General features: G+C 51.7%; 1 protein-coding gene across 2 annotated transcripts in view; it reads right to left on the bottom strand.

Annotated features, from left to right (window-relative positions):
- LOC128337152 (heat shock 70 kDa protein II-like) overlaps positions 1-14,678 on the bottom strand; it is a 179,017-nt gene that overhangs the window by 30,796 nt on the left and 133,543 nt on the right. Inside the window, exon 4 of one of the 2 annotated variants that reach the window (XR_008312194.1) lies at positions 3,156-3,256. The exons of the other annotated variant lie outside the window; for it this stretch is intronic. The gene's annotated coding sequence lies outside the window, so the exon portion shown is untranslated. The remainder of the gene's footprint in view (positions 1-3,155; positions 3,257-14,678) is intronic. 2 annotated transcript variants of the gene reach the window in all.

Below are 14,678 nucleotides of genomic sequence, written 5' to 3'. Positions count from 1 at the left end.
TTGAGCCAAGTGCCTCGGATGGCTGATCTGGTGGCACCCGAACTCGGAACCGTCTGGACCAGTCGATCGACTTGATGCTGGGACTTTACAGCAGGTTGGCTCCACCCAAAAGGCTCGCCCAACTCGCCTGAGTGACAGGGGGACGCCCCTAAACATCGGCATGTCTTATGGCTTAGCTGATCCCCCCCCGCTTGCCACATGATCCTAGCTGCCCCCCCCGCCACCCTCCTCTGCAGAAGAGCTATTTCCTTGTTTTTCGATTTCAAAACAAGAAGCTCCCTTGTCCCCTCTCGCTCGCCTCTGTTCCTCGGCAAAGGTTGCAACCTCCCTTGCCCTCTGCCTGACACGTTCGGTCATGCTTTCTCCACATTCCAGCAGAACTTGCGTTCCAGTTGCCCCAGGGAGGCTGACTGCAGCTTGGGCTGTCGTTTCCCCTTTCAGCCCCAAACAGGGCTAGGAATGCCTCCCCCCCACCCCCACCCCACAAAACGCCGATTTAAAAGAGAGACGGGACCTTGAAAACTCAGTCTCCGTTTCACTTAGCTGCTGTATACGGAGTCAGACCCTTCGTCCATCTTGCTCAGTATTGCCTACACTGACTGGCAGCAGCTCTCCAAGGTTGCAGTCAGGAATCTTTCCCAGCCCTACCTGGAGATGCTGCCAGGGATTGAATCTGGGACCTTTTGCATGCAAAGAAGGTGCTTTTCCACTGAACTAGGAACCACCCCCTGCTTCCTGGGTTGAATTCTCAAAGTTGCTTTCCAGATTAGACCCTACAACGGTGTCACGACGCATCTGCCAAGTGTGCTTCCGTCCTTCCTGGGTTGTGACAACGCAGTCCCTACGCTGTCAGCAGGGTGCCATTCACGTTTCGGATGCCCCGTTTCGGATTTTATCGCTGCGATTTAGTGCTATAGCGTTGTCTGTCCGTTGCAAAAAAACGTAGCTGTATTTTCCCGTTGTAGGGAAATTTGATTCTGGGGATTGTTTTCAATTCAATCCTGCCAAGCTGAAGCATTTTACCACGGTTGTAGTGGGTAATCTGGGTGCTCCAACATTTCACAGAGGGGAGGTACTTGACACACGCTCCCTAGACTCATGACACAGGAGTTGTGTCCCATCCAGGGTTCCCTCTAAGGCGTGTGCACCCACAAGTTTTTAAATGGCATAGGAACATAGGAAGCTGCCGTATACTGAGTCAGACCATTGGCCTATCTAGCTCAGTGTTGTCTACCCAGACTGGCAGCAGCTTCTCCAAGGCTGCAGGCAGGAATCTCTCTCAGCCCTGTCTTGGAGATGCTGCCAGGGAGGGAACTTGAAACCTTCTGCTCTTCCCAGAGCGGCTCCATCCCTTAAGGGGAATATCTTACGGTGCTCAGACTTCTAGTCTCCCATTCAAATGCAACCAGGGTGGACCCTGCTTAGCTAGGGGGACAAGTCATGTTTGCTTTCACAAGACCAGCTCTCCTCTCTGCAGATCCCGCTCAGGTTGAATCAGGAAGGCCCCACTCTATATGCACGTGCGTGAACACTGCCTTGATACTGCCGCCCAGAATAAAATAAATTTCGCATTCGCACACAGATGGAAAAATTTAGAGAGAGCAGTGCCCCTTTCCATGGGTACACGTTTGCAAAGACAGATTCTGTATTCAGTTATCTAGAGGGACCCGAATAGAAGGCAACTCTGAATTTAAGAAGACCTCTTAAGAAATTCAGGTACCTGAAAGAACAAAGCTCTGGATTGAAGATGATCCCCCGATTTCTAAGCCAAAGAACTTGGATTCAGAGAAATGTCTCAGAGCTCCCTGGGTTCCAGAGCTACCTGTTCCCATTGGCTTGCAGAGCTGCTCAGGACCCTAAATCCAGACTCTCCTCTAGGCAGTGGGCAGCTCAGTATAGGAACATAAGCAGCTGCCATATACTGAGTCAGACCATTGGTCCGCCTAGCTCAGGATTGTCTGCTCTGACTGGCAACAGCTCTCCAAGGTTTCAGGCAAGGGTCTTTCCCAGCTATATCTGGAGATGCTGCCAGAAATTGAACCCGAGACCTTCTGTGGGCAAAGCAGATGCTCTGCCATTATGGCCTCACCCAAGCCATACGCATGCCAGGCTTTTTCAGATTAAGTCTAGCCAGAGAGGAAGACGTTCACCGTTGTCATTCTTTTCAAAGCACACTCTGCCCATGTTCAGAGGCCCTCTCAGCTTTGGCTTCCCAAATAAGTGTTCATAAAAGATGGGCAATCTCATATCTAGAGGGACCCAAATAGAAGGCGTCTCTGAATTGAAGGAGAGCACTTAAGAAATTCAGGTACCCGCACAGAACAGGGCTCTGAATTTAAGACGACCCCCCCCCCCCGGTTTCTAAACCAAAGAACTTGGATTCAGAGAAATGCAGTAAAACTCCAGCCACCCTGTGTTCCTGGGTGGCTCACGGGAGAATCCTCTTTGGGAGAGTGAGCCCTGGAGAGGGCTGAAAAGGAGAACTTTCCCAGGCTCTGAGCAGGGACCACCCCGCCCCACACCTGTCCCTGGACATCTCCGCTTCTATCAGCCGAGTCAACATTTCAAATCGATTCTGGCATGCCTTTGGCCTCACCTGTTCCGGGTGGTCTCATGGGGGTCACCCGGGGGGGGGCGCAAAACACAAAGGGGTCAGCGGGAAGTTCCAGGGAAGATGCCGTTCCCCTGCTCCCCTTGACCTCTGTCTTGTTACAGCATTGCCAAGAAACCCCCGTCTTAAAATACGGTGGAGGGATCTGCCAGTTATCCACCATCACCCCTGCCACACACACACTCTCTTGAAGAATAAAATACATCTCTCTCTTTTTTTCATTTTTAGTAGCATCAGATACTGGTTCAAGCCTCTTTCTGTCTTGGCAGGCGCTTGGGCAGAACTGAGCTTCAGATCCAACTTAGGGCGTCAGATCTCAAGGATGAGAATGATGAATCGTCAGATCTCAAGGATGGAACTGACAGACAGGACACGAGAAGGCAGAATTTCCCCTCCCCTCGACAGATCTACGCATTTGGCTTCTAGGCCCGGGGGTGCGATGGCCAGGAAGGCGAACCCCCCCTCCCACTTTCCCCCTCTCTCCTCCTCTCGCAAGTGAATGGCGTCTCTGGATACCAGATGGAAATGTAACGGATCCACTCACCAACGTGATCAGAACGGAGCGGGTCTGATGTTTCCTTTGGACGCTCATGACCCTACAGGTGGCTTCTGGGAAAGGGGTGCTGAGCTTGCTGGGGGTAGAATCTGGAAAGCAAAGCCAAAGAGAAGAGAGGGATGTAGGCACTTGTAGAAGCAGGGGGACCTACAGGGACCTAAGCAACTGCCTTATATCGAGTCAGTCAGACCACTGATCCATTGACCTGTTTCTTTTTAAACGGCGAGCCCTTTCCGGAGAGGGAACCAGATCATCAGGAGAAGAGAGCTGGTCTGGTGGTAGAGTGTGCTGTCGAGTCGATGCGGTGTCGTGTCGACTCCTGGCGCCCACAGAGCCCTGTGGTTCTCTTTGGTAGAATACAGGAGGGGTTGACCATTGCCCTTTCCCATGCAGTATGAGGTGATGCCTTTCAGCATCTTCCTATAGCATTGCTGCCCGATATAAGTGTTTCCCATTGTCTGGGAAGCACCCATGGGGATTTGAACCGGCAACCTCTGGCTTGCTAGGCAAGTCATTTCCCAGCTGTGGCAGCAAGCATGAATTGTCCCCTTCGCTGAGCAGGGTCTGCCCTGGTTTGCATTTGGATGGGAGACAACATGTGTGAGCACTGGAAGATAATCCCCTTAGGGGATGGGGCTGCTCTGGGAAGATCATCGGTATGCTTGCATGCATAATATTCCAAGCTCCCTCCCTGGCGGTGTCTCCAAGATAGGGCTGAGAGTCTCTCCTGCCTGCAACCTTGGAGAAGCCGCTGCCAGTCTGTGTAGGCAATACTGAGCTAGATGCACCCATGGTCTGACTCAGTATATGGCAGCTGCCTATGTTCCTATCATCATCATCATCATCATCATCATCATCATCATCATCATCATCATCATCTGTGAGTTCTGACAATCATGCAAATCTGGGTGGCTGCCTCCTACCCTGATGTTCCTCCTACCCTGATGTTAACGATCATGTGAACCAGCCTCCTAGCTTCTAGGATTCACCCTGATGCCCTCCTTTTTGCAGAAACTCCGGGTCCGCTATCAAAGCTAACAGCCAGTCTCGGAGCTCCGCTCTGGATCCACTTTCTCAGACCTCAGCTCCCAGTTGGGCTAACCTTCCGGGACCCCTCTTGCAGGAACACAGAAATGAGGGGAGGGGGGTCAGAGAAGGATGCTCCAAAACAATACGGAGGGGGAAGGGGCGAAAGACCTCCCCCAGGCTCTCTTGTGGGCTCCGAGACACGAAAAGAACACAAGGTCAGCACAGGAACTTATTAATCTGGCAGCATGACGCCAGGCCTGGCCATAATTTTGCGCGAATAATTAACTCCTTCCCGGACAAGGAAATGGGAGGGTCGTGTGTCGGAGAACCCGGCTCCTCGGTTTGTTTTTTAGGCTGACGTATCGCTGTGACTGGAAGGAGCCGTTCCCCCCCCCCTTGCTTCCTGGATTGATGGCGTCTGTGCTATGCCTTCTCTCCGGCTTGTGTTTGGGTCTCAGGAGTCTTCACCAGCCCTCCCTGGAGATGCTGCCAGCCTGAACTTGGCGTCTGCATGCAAAGCAGATGCTTCGCCGCTGAGCTACTACGAGCCCCGTCCCCTAAAGGGAAGATCTGACCGTGCTCCCAGGTAGTCTCCCACCCCCAAGCATACCAAGGCAGGCCCTGCTTAGCAAAGGGGACCATTCCTGCTCACTACCCCCAAACCGCCTTGTGACTGTTTTTAATGAAAGGCGGTGTATAAATTTAACCATAAATAGATTAAAAAACCAGCTCTCCTCCCCAGAGCGACAGTTCCCTGGAGAGAAGTTCTGGAGAATAAACCAGTTTGGAGCCCATGTCAAAGTGGGTTTTGGTAGCACAGGGGCACTGTGGCCGTGGCTCCCCTCTCACTCAGATAAGGTAAAGTGTGCTGTCAAGTTGATTCCGACTCTTGGCGCCCACAGAGGCCTGTGGTTGTCTTTGGTAGTATACAGGGAGGGTTGACCATTGCCTCCTCCCTCACAGTGTGAGATGATGCCTTTCAGCATCTTCCTAGCTCGCTGGCACTGCTGCCTGATATAGTACCAGTGGGGATTCAAACCGGCAACCTTCTGCTTGTTAGCCAAGCATTTCCCCCCTGTGCCACTTGATCTGGTGTCTCACTCCAATGGGGTTGCCCTATTCTGGCTTTCCAAATCCAGGTGCCTAATTTGCATATTATGTAATTTGGCGCACAAATAATTTCTGAGCAGAAGAGGGGGCGGCACATTTTGCTCCGTAACTCTGCTTCTACAAGGGCTGGAGCTTAGCTTTAAAAAAAAGAAAGAAAGCTGAAATCTGGGGAAATCTGGGTGGGCAAGGCAATCTGGGTGAGATGCTTAAAATCTGGGTGAAACCCAGAATTCTGGGGGCATAGGAACACCGGAAGCTACCATATACTGAGTCAGACCCATGGTCCATCTAGCTCAGTGTGGTCTACCCAGACTGGCAGCGGCTTCTCCAAGGTTGCAGGCAGGAATCTCTCTCAGCCCTGTCTTGGAGATGCTGCCAGGAAGGGAACTTGGAACCTAGATGCTCTTCCCAGAGCGGCTTCATCGGAATATCTTGCAGTGCTCACACTTCTAGTCTCCCATTCATATGCAACCAGGGTGGACCCTGCTTAGCTAAGGGGACAAGTCAGGCTTGCTACCACCAGACCAGCAAGGCAACTCTACACTCAAACGGTGCTATGGCTCCAGGAACTGAGCTCCCAGAAAAGAAATGTCCCCCACTTTAGGGGCACTGACTCTCCCCCCAGAACAGCTGAACTCCCTGGACGGATCTGCCTGCCCGCTCTAGCTTTGCCTTTGACAAACAGCCTTCCTTGGGCCTCCGGATCCCTTTCCTTCCACTCCTCGGCTTCAGCCAAGTGTGAACTCCAGGTGTCAGCGCCAGCTGTAAATTACCGCCCAGGCCCCGTTCTCCAGCCTGATGCTGACGCCACCCTGGCCCCCTCTGGCGGCCCTGTGACGTGCCAGTGGTCATCCATCCCTGCACAGGGCGTGAGGTGAGCCAAGCCGCGGCTGTTCCTCGGCTTCCCAAGAATGGGTGATGGAAAGCCGGGGACCCCTTGGCCTCCTCCACTCCCCGCCCGGCTTGGGGGCCGCCGTCTGGTGGCCTTGGACAGCACGGGGCAAGTTGCCCACTGCCATCCATCACTCTGCGCAACCGGCAGATAGTTTCGGGGGGAGGAGGGGGAGGGGGCTCTATTAATAGCTGGGCGGGAAGAGTGACCGTGATATTTTATGGAATCCGTCCCAAGATTGGGCAGGTCTCTTCCATTCAGTAGGGGAAAGTTGGCACGTCTGGTCTCTTGTCGCTCTCTGCCCCTTCTCACATCCCCTCTTCATTCCACCCCCTAATCCCTTTTGGCCCAGGAGAATCCCCTTCCTGAGCTTTCGTTGGCCTCCTCAGATGTCTGCCTTCAACGTTCCTAGGCTACTGTTTCCCATCCTTTCTTCCCTAGATCTTTCTGCCTCCCTGACCTCTCTGTGACACTGGGCTGAATACTCACTGCCAGGGGGCCTTACCACCGTGGCCTTTGTGTGGCCAGATCTGTGATCCCTTCTGCTCTAGGCTCTTCTGTCTGCTTTGCCCCCCCCCCCCAGTAGGTTCTGGGGTAGGTATTCTAGCCAACTGCAGCCAGTGAACCTTCTGCCTGCCTGACCCCTCTGTGACATAAGAGCAGCTCAGCCAATCACTGCCAGGACATTGACCTCTCTGTGACATAAGAGCAGCTCAGCCAATCACTGCCAGGACACCGACCCCTCTGTGACATAAGAGCAGCTCAGCCAATCACTGCCAGGGGACTTCACCACCACCACTGCTGCCACAACATCCCCTTTGCACATGAAAATACAGATCATGCATTGTGTTTGTATCTTGCTTTCCCCTAAGTTCTCAGTGTGCTTCATATCACTATCCCAGAGTTTGTTTGCAGCAAACCTCTTGGGAGTTTTTGACTCATCACTGAAATGGCAAGGTTGACAGCAGGGAATCCCCCCTTTTAGCTGAAGTTCCTGCTTTTCAAGAGGGTTGATGCAAAGCGGCTTCAGTATTCTTTGCAGTCGCCTGGTAAGTGTGATTAACACCCATTATTACAGGCATATGAGGGGGAATCCCTGATCTGAAATCGCAATCTCTGGTATTCATAGTCTTAATAATAATATGTATATACAGCTTTCAACCCAACGAGTTCTCAAAAGCTAGTTACGGAGCAAAGAGAACGGTCCAAAATGGAGAGGCGATTCTCTGTCAGGGAGGGATCTGCGGTGCTGGGGCTGGACAGGGACGGTTGCTCTCCCACAGATAAAGGCAAGAGAGCCCCACCCCCTACTTGGAACGGTGCCTCTTGGCCCAGTCAGCAGGGTTGATTCCGACACTGGGCACCAGAAGAAGGGCCCCAAATAGTCCCCTGCCCCTAAGGGCTCCCAATTTGAGACCAAGCGCAAGGGAGATGCCAGCAGCAGCCACTGGAGGGATAACAACAACGATTATTTCTTGTTTGCACAGTCAGACAGGTGTTATTGACTTGTTTGTTTTATCCAGACACCAAGTCCTTCCCAAGGACCTGGGATGGCTGGATTTTATTATCAATATCGTTGTTATTATGATAGATATCGTCGCAGAATATAGGCTGTTCCTAGTAAAGTTGCTTTTTGTAGTTGGCTGATGGTGATTTCTGTGGCCCCTCTGGTGTTGAGGTGCTCTTCAAGGTCTTTTGGAACTGCACCCAGGGCGCCAATGACCACTGGGATTACTTTGATCTTTTTCTGCCAGAGCCTTTCAATTTCAATTTGTAGATCTTCGTATTTGGTGATTTTTTCTATTTCTTTTTCTTCTATTCTGCTATCCCCTAGTATTGCTATGTCAATTATTTTGACTTGTTTTTCTTTCTTCTCAACTACAGTTATATCTGGTGTATTGTGTGGCAGATGTTTGTCTGTTTGTAGTCGGAAGTCCCATAATATTTTTACATCTTCATTTTCTTCAACTTTTTCCATTTTATGGTCCCACCAATTCTTGGCTACAGGTAGCTTGTATTTTTTGCAGACGTTCCAGTGTATCATCCCTGCTACTTTGTCATGCCTTTGTTTGTAGTCAGTCTGTGCGATATTTTTACAACAGCTGATCAGGTGGTCCACGGTTTCATCTGCTTCTTTACAAAGGCGGCACTTGCTGTTTGTTGTTGACTTGTCTACTTCTGCTCTTATTGCATTTGTTCTTAGTGCTTGTTCTTGTGCAGCCAGTATTAAACCCAGGGGCGTAGCCAGCCCACATCCGGCCTGTGTGTGGCCGCAGTGGGCGCCCCGATAGCCCCGCCCCCGCATCTGTCGCCAGATGCGGGGGGGGGTCGTGGTCGGCAGTTAGACGAAGGCTGGCACTGCTTTTGCAGCGCAGCCCAGGAGCAGCTCTTTCCTGCAGGGAAGAGCCGCTCCTGGGCTGCGTTGTGAAGGCAGCGCCAGTCTTAGCTCCTGAAGGGGCTGCAAACGCAGCGCCAGCCTTAGTTTAGCTCCCGAAGGGGGCGCGCGGCCCCCACTCGGGAGCTAAACTACCGCCCCCACGTCTGACGTCAGATGCGGGGGGCGTGTCGGGGCCCCTCTTGCGGCCCCTGATTGGTCACTGGCCCGGGTTCTTTGAACCCGTTGGCCCAATGGTGGCTCCGCCCCTGATTAAACCCTCTGTTTCTTTCTTCAAGTTGCCATTCTTAAGCCATTGCCAGATTTTGGTGATGTCTGATTTTCCAGTTATATTGTGCAAATATTGACCATGCAGTGGCTTATTTTTTCCATTTTTCTGTTTCATTATTGACTTGTTCATTCTTGTAGGCCTGCTTTGTTTCATTGCTGTTGAATAGTTTCTTCTTCTTATTATTACTATTATTATTATTTATTTACTACTGATACTAACTACTACTCCTAGCTGGGCCATGCGCAGAGCATCTGTGCCTCCGGCTGGCCCACCCACTGCCGTCCCCCCCCCCCCACGCTGGCATGCCCAGCTTTCTGGCCGACTGGCCGCTCCCCTGCCTGCTTCTGCCCCCCTCCGCGCTTTCTGGAGGGCCGGTCAGCCTGCTTCCTCTCCCCCCCACCCGCACTTTCTGGTTCGTGGGCCAGCCAAAAAGCCGGCCTGCCACCTCCTCCTGCTTCCTCCTCCCGGCGGCGGAGTCAGGCCAACCTGCTGCCACCTCCTGTTCCCAGTGCCCGGCCCGGCCCGCTGCCTCCTCCATCGTCTCCCTGTCCCCGGTGGCCGGCCCACCGCCATTGCCATTGTCTCCCCGTCCCCATCACTATCTCCCAGACAGCTGTTCTCGCGAGAGTTGCCATGCATGGGGCTAGCGACGGGTACGCCTAGGAGAAATAAAGATATAGAAGATACTACTACTACTACTAAAAAATAATAAACTTTATTTGTTAAACGCCCCATAAGAAATTGTTCACTGGGCGGCTCACCACGCAACATTAACACACAAAATAAAAACACACAACACATTAAATCATCGCAGACCAAAAGGGGAGGGGGCAAGAAAACACAAAATGCAATACAAAGCCATTGAAAAACCCTATACAAAATCAACGTAAACATCAAGATTTAAAAGGCCCGCATGAACAAAAAGGTCTTTACCTTGCAGCCAATAGAACAAATTGACGGAGTCAGGCGAACCTCACTGGGGAGGGATGATCTTACTCCCCGCTCATGAAATTCAAGCAAGCCACAAAGGGGCCTCTCTGCCCTGTGAGCCCGGCGAATCTCTCCAGTCACAAAACGTTAACTAGAATGTGTCTTCATCTGGTGCCTTGCACACATGCAACAAGGCCCAGTCCACACCCGAATCGGCATATATAGATTTCTGTACATTTTTTTAAATACTCCCTGATGTACAACCAGTTCACAGCATCCGAATGTGTCCAACTAGCCAGCAGAGCTGCACAGAGACCTGGTCAAAGGCAGCCTTACGGGCTGAGAGAGAGGCAGTTGGCAGAAGTCCATCCAGAGGCAGGGCATATTCTCACTCGCTCCTGCCGTTTTAAGGAACAGCGAGTGATTTCAGTTTAAGCAGCAAGCCCCATTTTACAGCCAGAAATACTGAGGCTCAGAGAAAGTCAGCTTGGATCAGGCAAGGAAGGGTGTCCAGGGCAGCAGTCCCTCTGCTGTTGCTTTGGTTAAAACTATTGAGCTGCAAAACCCCTCACTGGATGCATTGCAAAATATAGAGCTTGGCCAGTAGATCCCACTATACTTTCTGCCTCGCCTACAGCAGGGAAATCAAATGATGGCCTTGCCTAGGAATCTAGGAACATAGGCAGCTGCCATATACTGAGTCAGACCCTTGGTCCATCTGGCTCAAGACTGCCTGCACAGACTGGCAGCGGCTTCTCCGCGGTGGCAGGCAGGAATCTCTCTCAGCCCTATCTTGGAGATCCTGCCAGGGAGGGAACTTGGAACCTTCTGCATGCAAGCAGGCAGGTGCTCTTCCCAGAGTTTCCTTTTCAAATGCAATCCAAGGCGAACCCTGCTTAGCAAAGGGGGCAAGTCATACTTTCTACCACAAGACCATATCTCCAGCTCTCTCTTCCTGAGCAAACCAGCTCTTTAATTAGTGATCACATTGTTTTTATTTACCCATTTATTTGTACATTTCTATCCCGCCCTTCCTCCAAGGACCCCAGAGTGCTGCACACGGTTTTGTTTATTTTCACAACAGCCCTGTGAGGTAGGTCCAACTGAGAGAGACGTGACTGGCCCAGAGTCACCCAGAGAGTGTCATGGCTGAACCGGGATTTGAACTCAGGAATCTCTCTCAGCCTATCTTGGAGATGCTGCCAGGGAGGGGACTTGGAACCTTCTGCTCAAGTTCCCAGAGGGGAATCTCTTCCAGTGCTCACACTTCTAGTCTCCCATTCATATGCAACCAGGGTGGACCCTGCTTAGCTAAGGGGACCAGGCATGCTTGCTACCACCAGACCAGCTCTCTTCTCCTTAGATTTATATGCAGCCTTGTTTGCACTCAAGGTTGTGCCCAGAAATGCAAGAATAAGATACAAAGATGCAGTCAAACCAGAAATAAAAAACAACAACACTCCAATACAAGCCTTGTTGTACAGTGTTTGTCATACCACAGCAGTCCTGTCAGGTAATATTAAGTTCTCGCTGGGCAGATTTGGGGATTTCACACCTGTTTAACCCCTGCCCGCACCCGACAAAGCAACACCGCATATTTTTGAACCAACCCATCCAGCGATCCTCTTTACAAGTTGTACTTGAGGGGTAAAACAAAATGACATTTGAGAGAAGACACACATGCTGGTCACCCAGCCCCCCCGCCCGCCCCCATCCTATGCCTTCCCCGCCCCGGGTTCTCCTGACCCGATAAATCACCCGTTGACCCTTGGAAGCCCTGACCCCTACACAAGGAATTTTGGGTTTTGGAAGGTTTTTCTTTCTTTCTTTCTTTTTGCTGTGACTTGGGAGTGGGGGAGAAAGAGAAAGAAATGAATTTTCCCTAAAAGGCAACCCGGAGGGGATTTATAGGAAGATGAGTGGCCTTCTGGCCCTGTTGGGAATGAATAATGACATTTCAGGCAGGGCTTTTATGGGCAATTGTGGGTGATGCCTTCATTTACAACCCGCTCTGTCCGACTGCGGTACTTAGAGAAATGGAGCTGGTGGACACGGTGCGTGTGTCTCCGCGGTCTCCTGTGAGCCATGGCCTCCTTCGCTCCGGGGGCCCCCCAAGGAGCCAGCCTGCACCACAGATCACAAATAGCAGATTGACTGCCGAGTAACATCATGTGGCAGCTGAGATTCTGCCCCCTCCGCAAAGCCACACTTACACACAGCCACACACCGATATTGTTGTGGAGACGAACGAGGTTCTAGTCTCCAGCGTGGTTAATTTCTCAACTAGGAATCGGCCAGACTGGAAAGCCCTGTCCCAGGAGACACTCTGCCCATGCTCAGAGGCACCGTTTGGCTTGCCCCCGCTTGGCATGTTCCAGGAATGGGCCTTCGCTCCTCTGGGGCTGAGGTTTAGTGAACTCTGGCTCACAGCAAGCCCTGCTGGGGTGGGGAGGAGGGCCGGTTTTGAGCCAGTCTTGTGGCGGTGAGCATGAATGGTCCCCTTTGCTAAGTGGGGCCTGTCCTGGTTTGCATTGGGAGGGGTGACTACTTGTGCACACTGTAAGATCTTCCTCCTAGGGGCCATAACTCAGTGGTAGAGCATCGGCTTTGCATGCAGAAGGCCCCAGGTTCACTCCCTGGCAGCATCTCCAGGTAGGGCTGGGAGAGATGCCTGCCTACAACCTGGAAGACCTGCTTCATATTCCTTGCTTCTGCCTTGATAATAAGCTTTCCATGAGCATCTGGGCAGTGGTGGGTCACGCCCCCCTCAGGTGCACATTCTTCTCCCTCTTTCCTTATTTTTAAAGTGGGGGGGCAGCAGGGCATCTTTCAAGTGCCCCACTTAGGGTTGCCGTGTTCCCCGGAAATTAGGGTAGCCCCCGGATTTTGGCTCCTCCACCCAGCTGCTCAATTCCACCCGGATTCACACAGATTTCCAATGCACTGCCCGGATGGCCCAGATTTTCCTCTGGATCCAATCACATGGGAGGGCAGAGAAGGAGGGGAAAGTATACACATCTGTCAAATAGGTAAGTAAATAAATAAAATGCAAATTGGTTGCCACCTAATTTGCACAACGTGCAAATTAGGCCACCCGGATCGGGTTAGCTTGGATCTGGCAACCAGCTCCTCTGCTGCCTGAGGCAGCCAGCTCACCTCGTCTCATGGAAGGGCCGCCCCTGACTGTGGGAAGCAGGATGCTGGACCTCTGGCCTCAGCCAGCAAGGTGGATCTTAGGAAGCCCCTTTGCCCTTCTAGACTGGCTCCAAATCCCGGCCCCGCTGCGGATTTTCTGGGCACTCGCCATGATTTCTTGCTGGGGTTGTCGCTAGTGTATGCCTCCAAAGTGAAAGATTTTCTGTGGTTTGGGGAGCGGGCCGGGGTGGGCTTTGTGCCTCAAGTCACCCCGAGTGGGTTTTTCAGGAGAGGAGATGGAGGTCTTCTGATGGAGATGAGAGCTGGTCTGGTGGTAGCAAGCATGACTTGTCCCCATAGCTAAGCAGGGTCTGCCCTGGTTGCATATGAATGGGAGACTTGATGTGTGAGCACTGCAAGATTTTCCCCTCAGGGGATGAAGCCGCTCTGGGAAGAGCATCTAGGCTCCAAGTTCCCTCCCTGGCAGCATCTCCAAGATAGGGCTGAGAGAGATTCCTGCCTGCAACTTTGGAGAAGCCGCTGCCAGTCTGTGAAGACAATACTGAGCTAGATGGACCAAGGGTCTGACTCAGTATATGGCAGTTTCCTATGTTCCTATGTTCAGGTCGGCTGGGAGAGATCTATTCTTGCTTCCCTTGTGTGGCCACCTTGGCCTGTTTCCAGGGGGGCAAAGATGGGGAGAGAAGGCCTCTGCAGTGCAGGGCAGGCAGAGGATTCCCGGCAGGCAAGAAGCAGGGAGTGTCTCGGCACAAAGACCCAGGGATGGGTCTCCTTCATTTGGGGTGTGTGTGTGCGTTTGTGTGTTCAAGGCAGCTTGGTGCAGGCAAGCGGTTTCTGTGGGATGTGTCATTTCGATGAGATGTTTCCATCACTCTCCCATCCGCCTCTCCCCAGTCCTCCATTCAGATTGTCACATCTTGACAAGACTTGCACAGATGTAGTCACTTTACCCTAACAATGGTATACATTTTTTTAAACAAAGCACGTAGGTATCCCTTTTTATATTCCCTCCCCACCCCCCTCCGCAGAAGATTATGCTTATTTTCCTCCTCCTCCTCTGTTAAAATATATTGTCAATCTGATCTCCAGGGTGCACAACAGGACCAGAACGGCTACTTAAAAATGGTCGATTTAGATAACAGAGGACACAAAGCTAAATTATCCGCTCTCTCTTTTTTGCCCTTCCCTTTGTTTTGAGGTTTGCTGCTTCTATTTTACTTTTTAAAAATGCGATCCTACTATTCATAAAAATGAATATCACCCCCATCAGCCGTTACAGAAATATCAGGCGACACTTTTAGTATTTTCATTCTCTTCCATCATCTTTCCTTTCCCACAATTAGACTGCAGCTCTCTCCCTGCCTAACTATCCAGATTGCAAAAAATGCCGGTGTGCTCTTCAGTCCTGCACAGTTTTACTCCAAAATACCATTGCACTAGTTGGTTCAGTGGGGTTTATTCCCTTTTGTCTATGTTGAGTGTTGAAGCCCATGTCCAGCCCCTCACTCATCCCACTGTAGTACATACTTGGGGAAGGGGGAATCTAAAAAAACGTCCAGCTTGTGTTTCAGAGCTACCTGTTCCCATTGGCTTGCAGAGTTGCTCAGGACCCTAAATCCAGACTCTCCTCTAGGCAATGGGCAGCTCAGTATAGGAACATAGGCAGCTGCCATATACTGAGTCAGACCATTGGTCCACCTAGCTTAGGACTGTCTGCACTGACTGGCA

Source organism: Hemicordylus capensis, chromosome 14 (assembly GCF_027244095.1).
Source record: "Hemicordylus capensis ecotype Gifberg chromosome 14, rHemCap1.1.pri, whole genome shotgun sequence".
Taxonomy (NCBI): Eukaryota; Metazoa; Chordata; class Lepidosauria; order Squamata; family Cordylidae; genus Hemicordylus; species Hemicordylus capensis.
The sequence above is the reverse complement of the archived record's forward strand: the minus strand, read 5'-3'. Positions and strand labels throughout refer to the sequence as shown.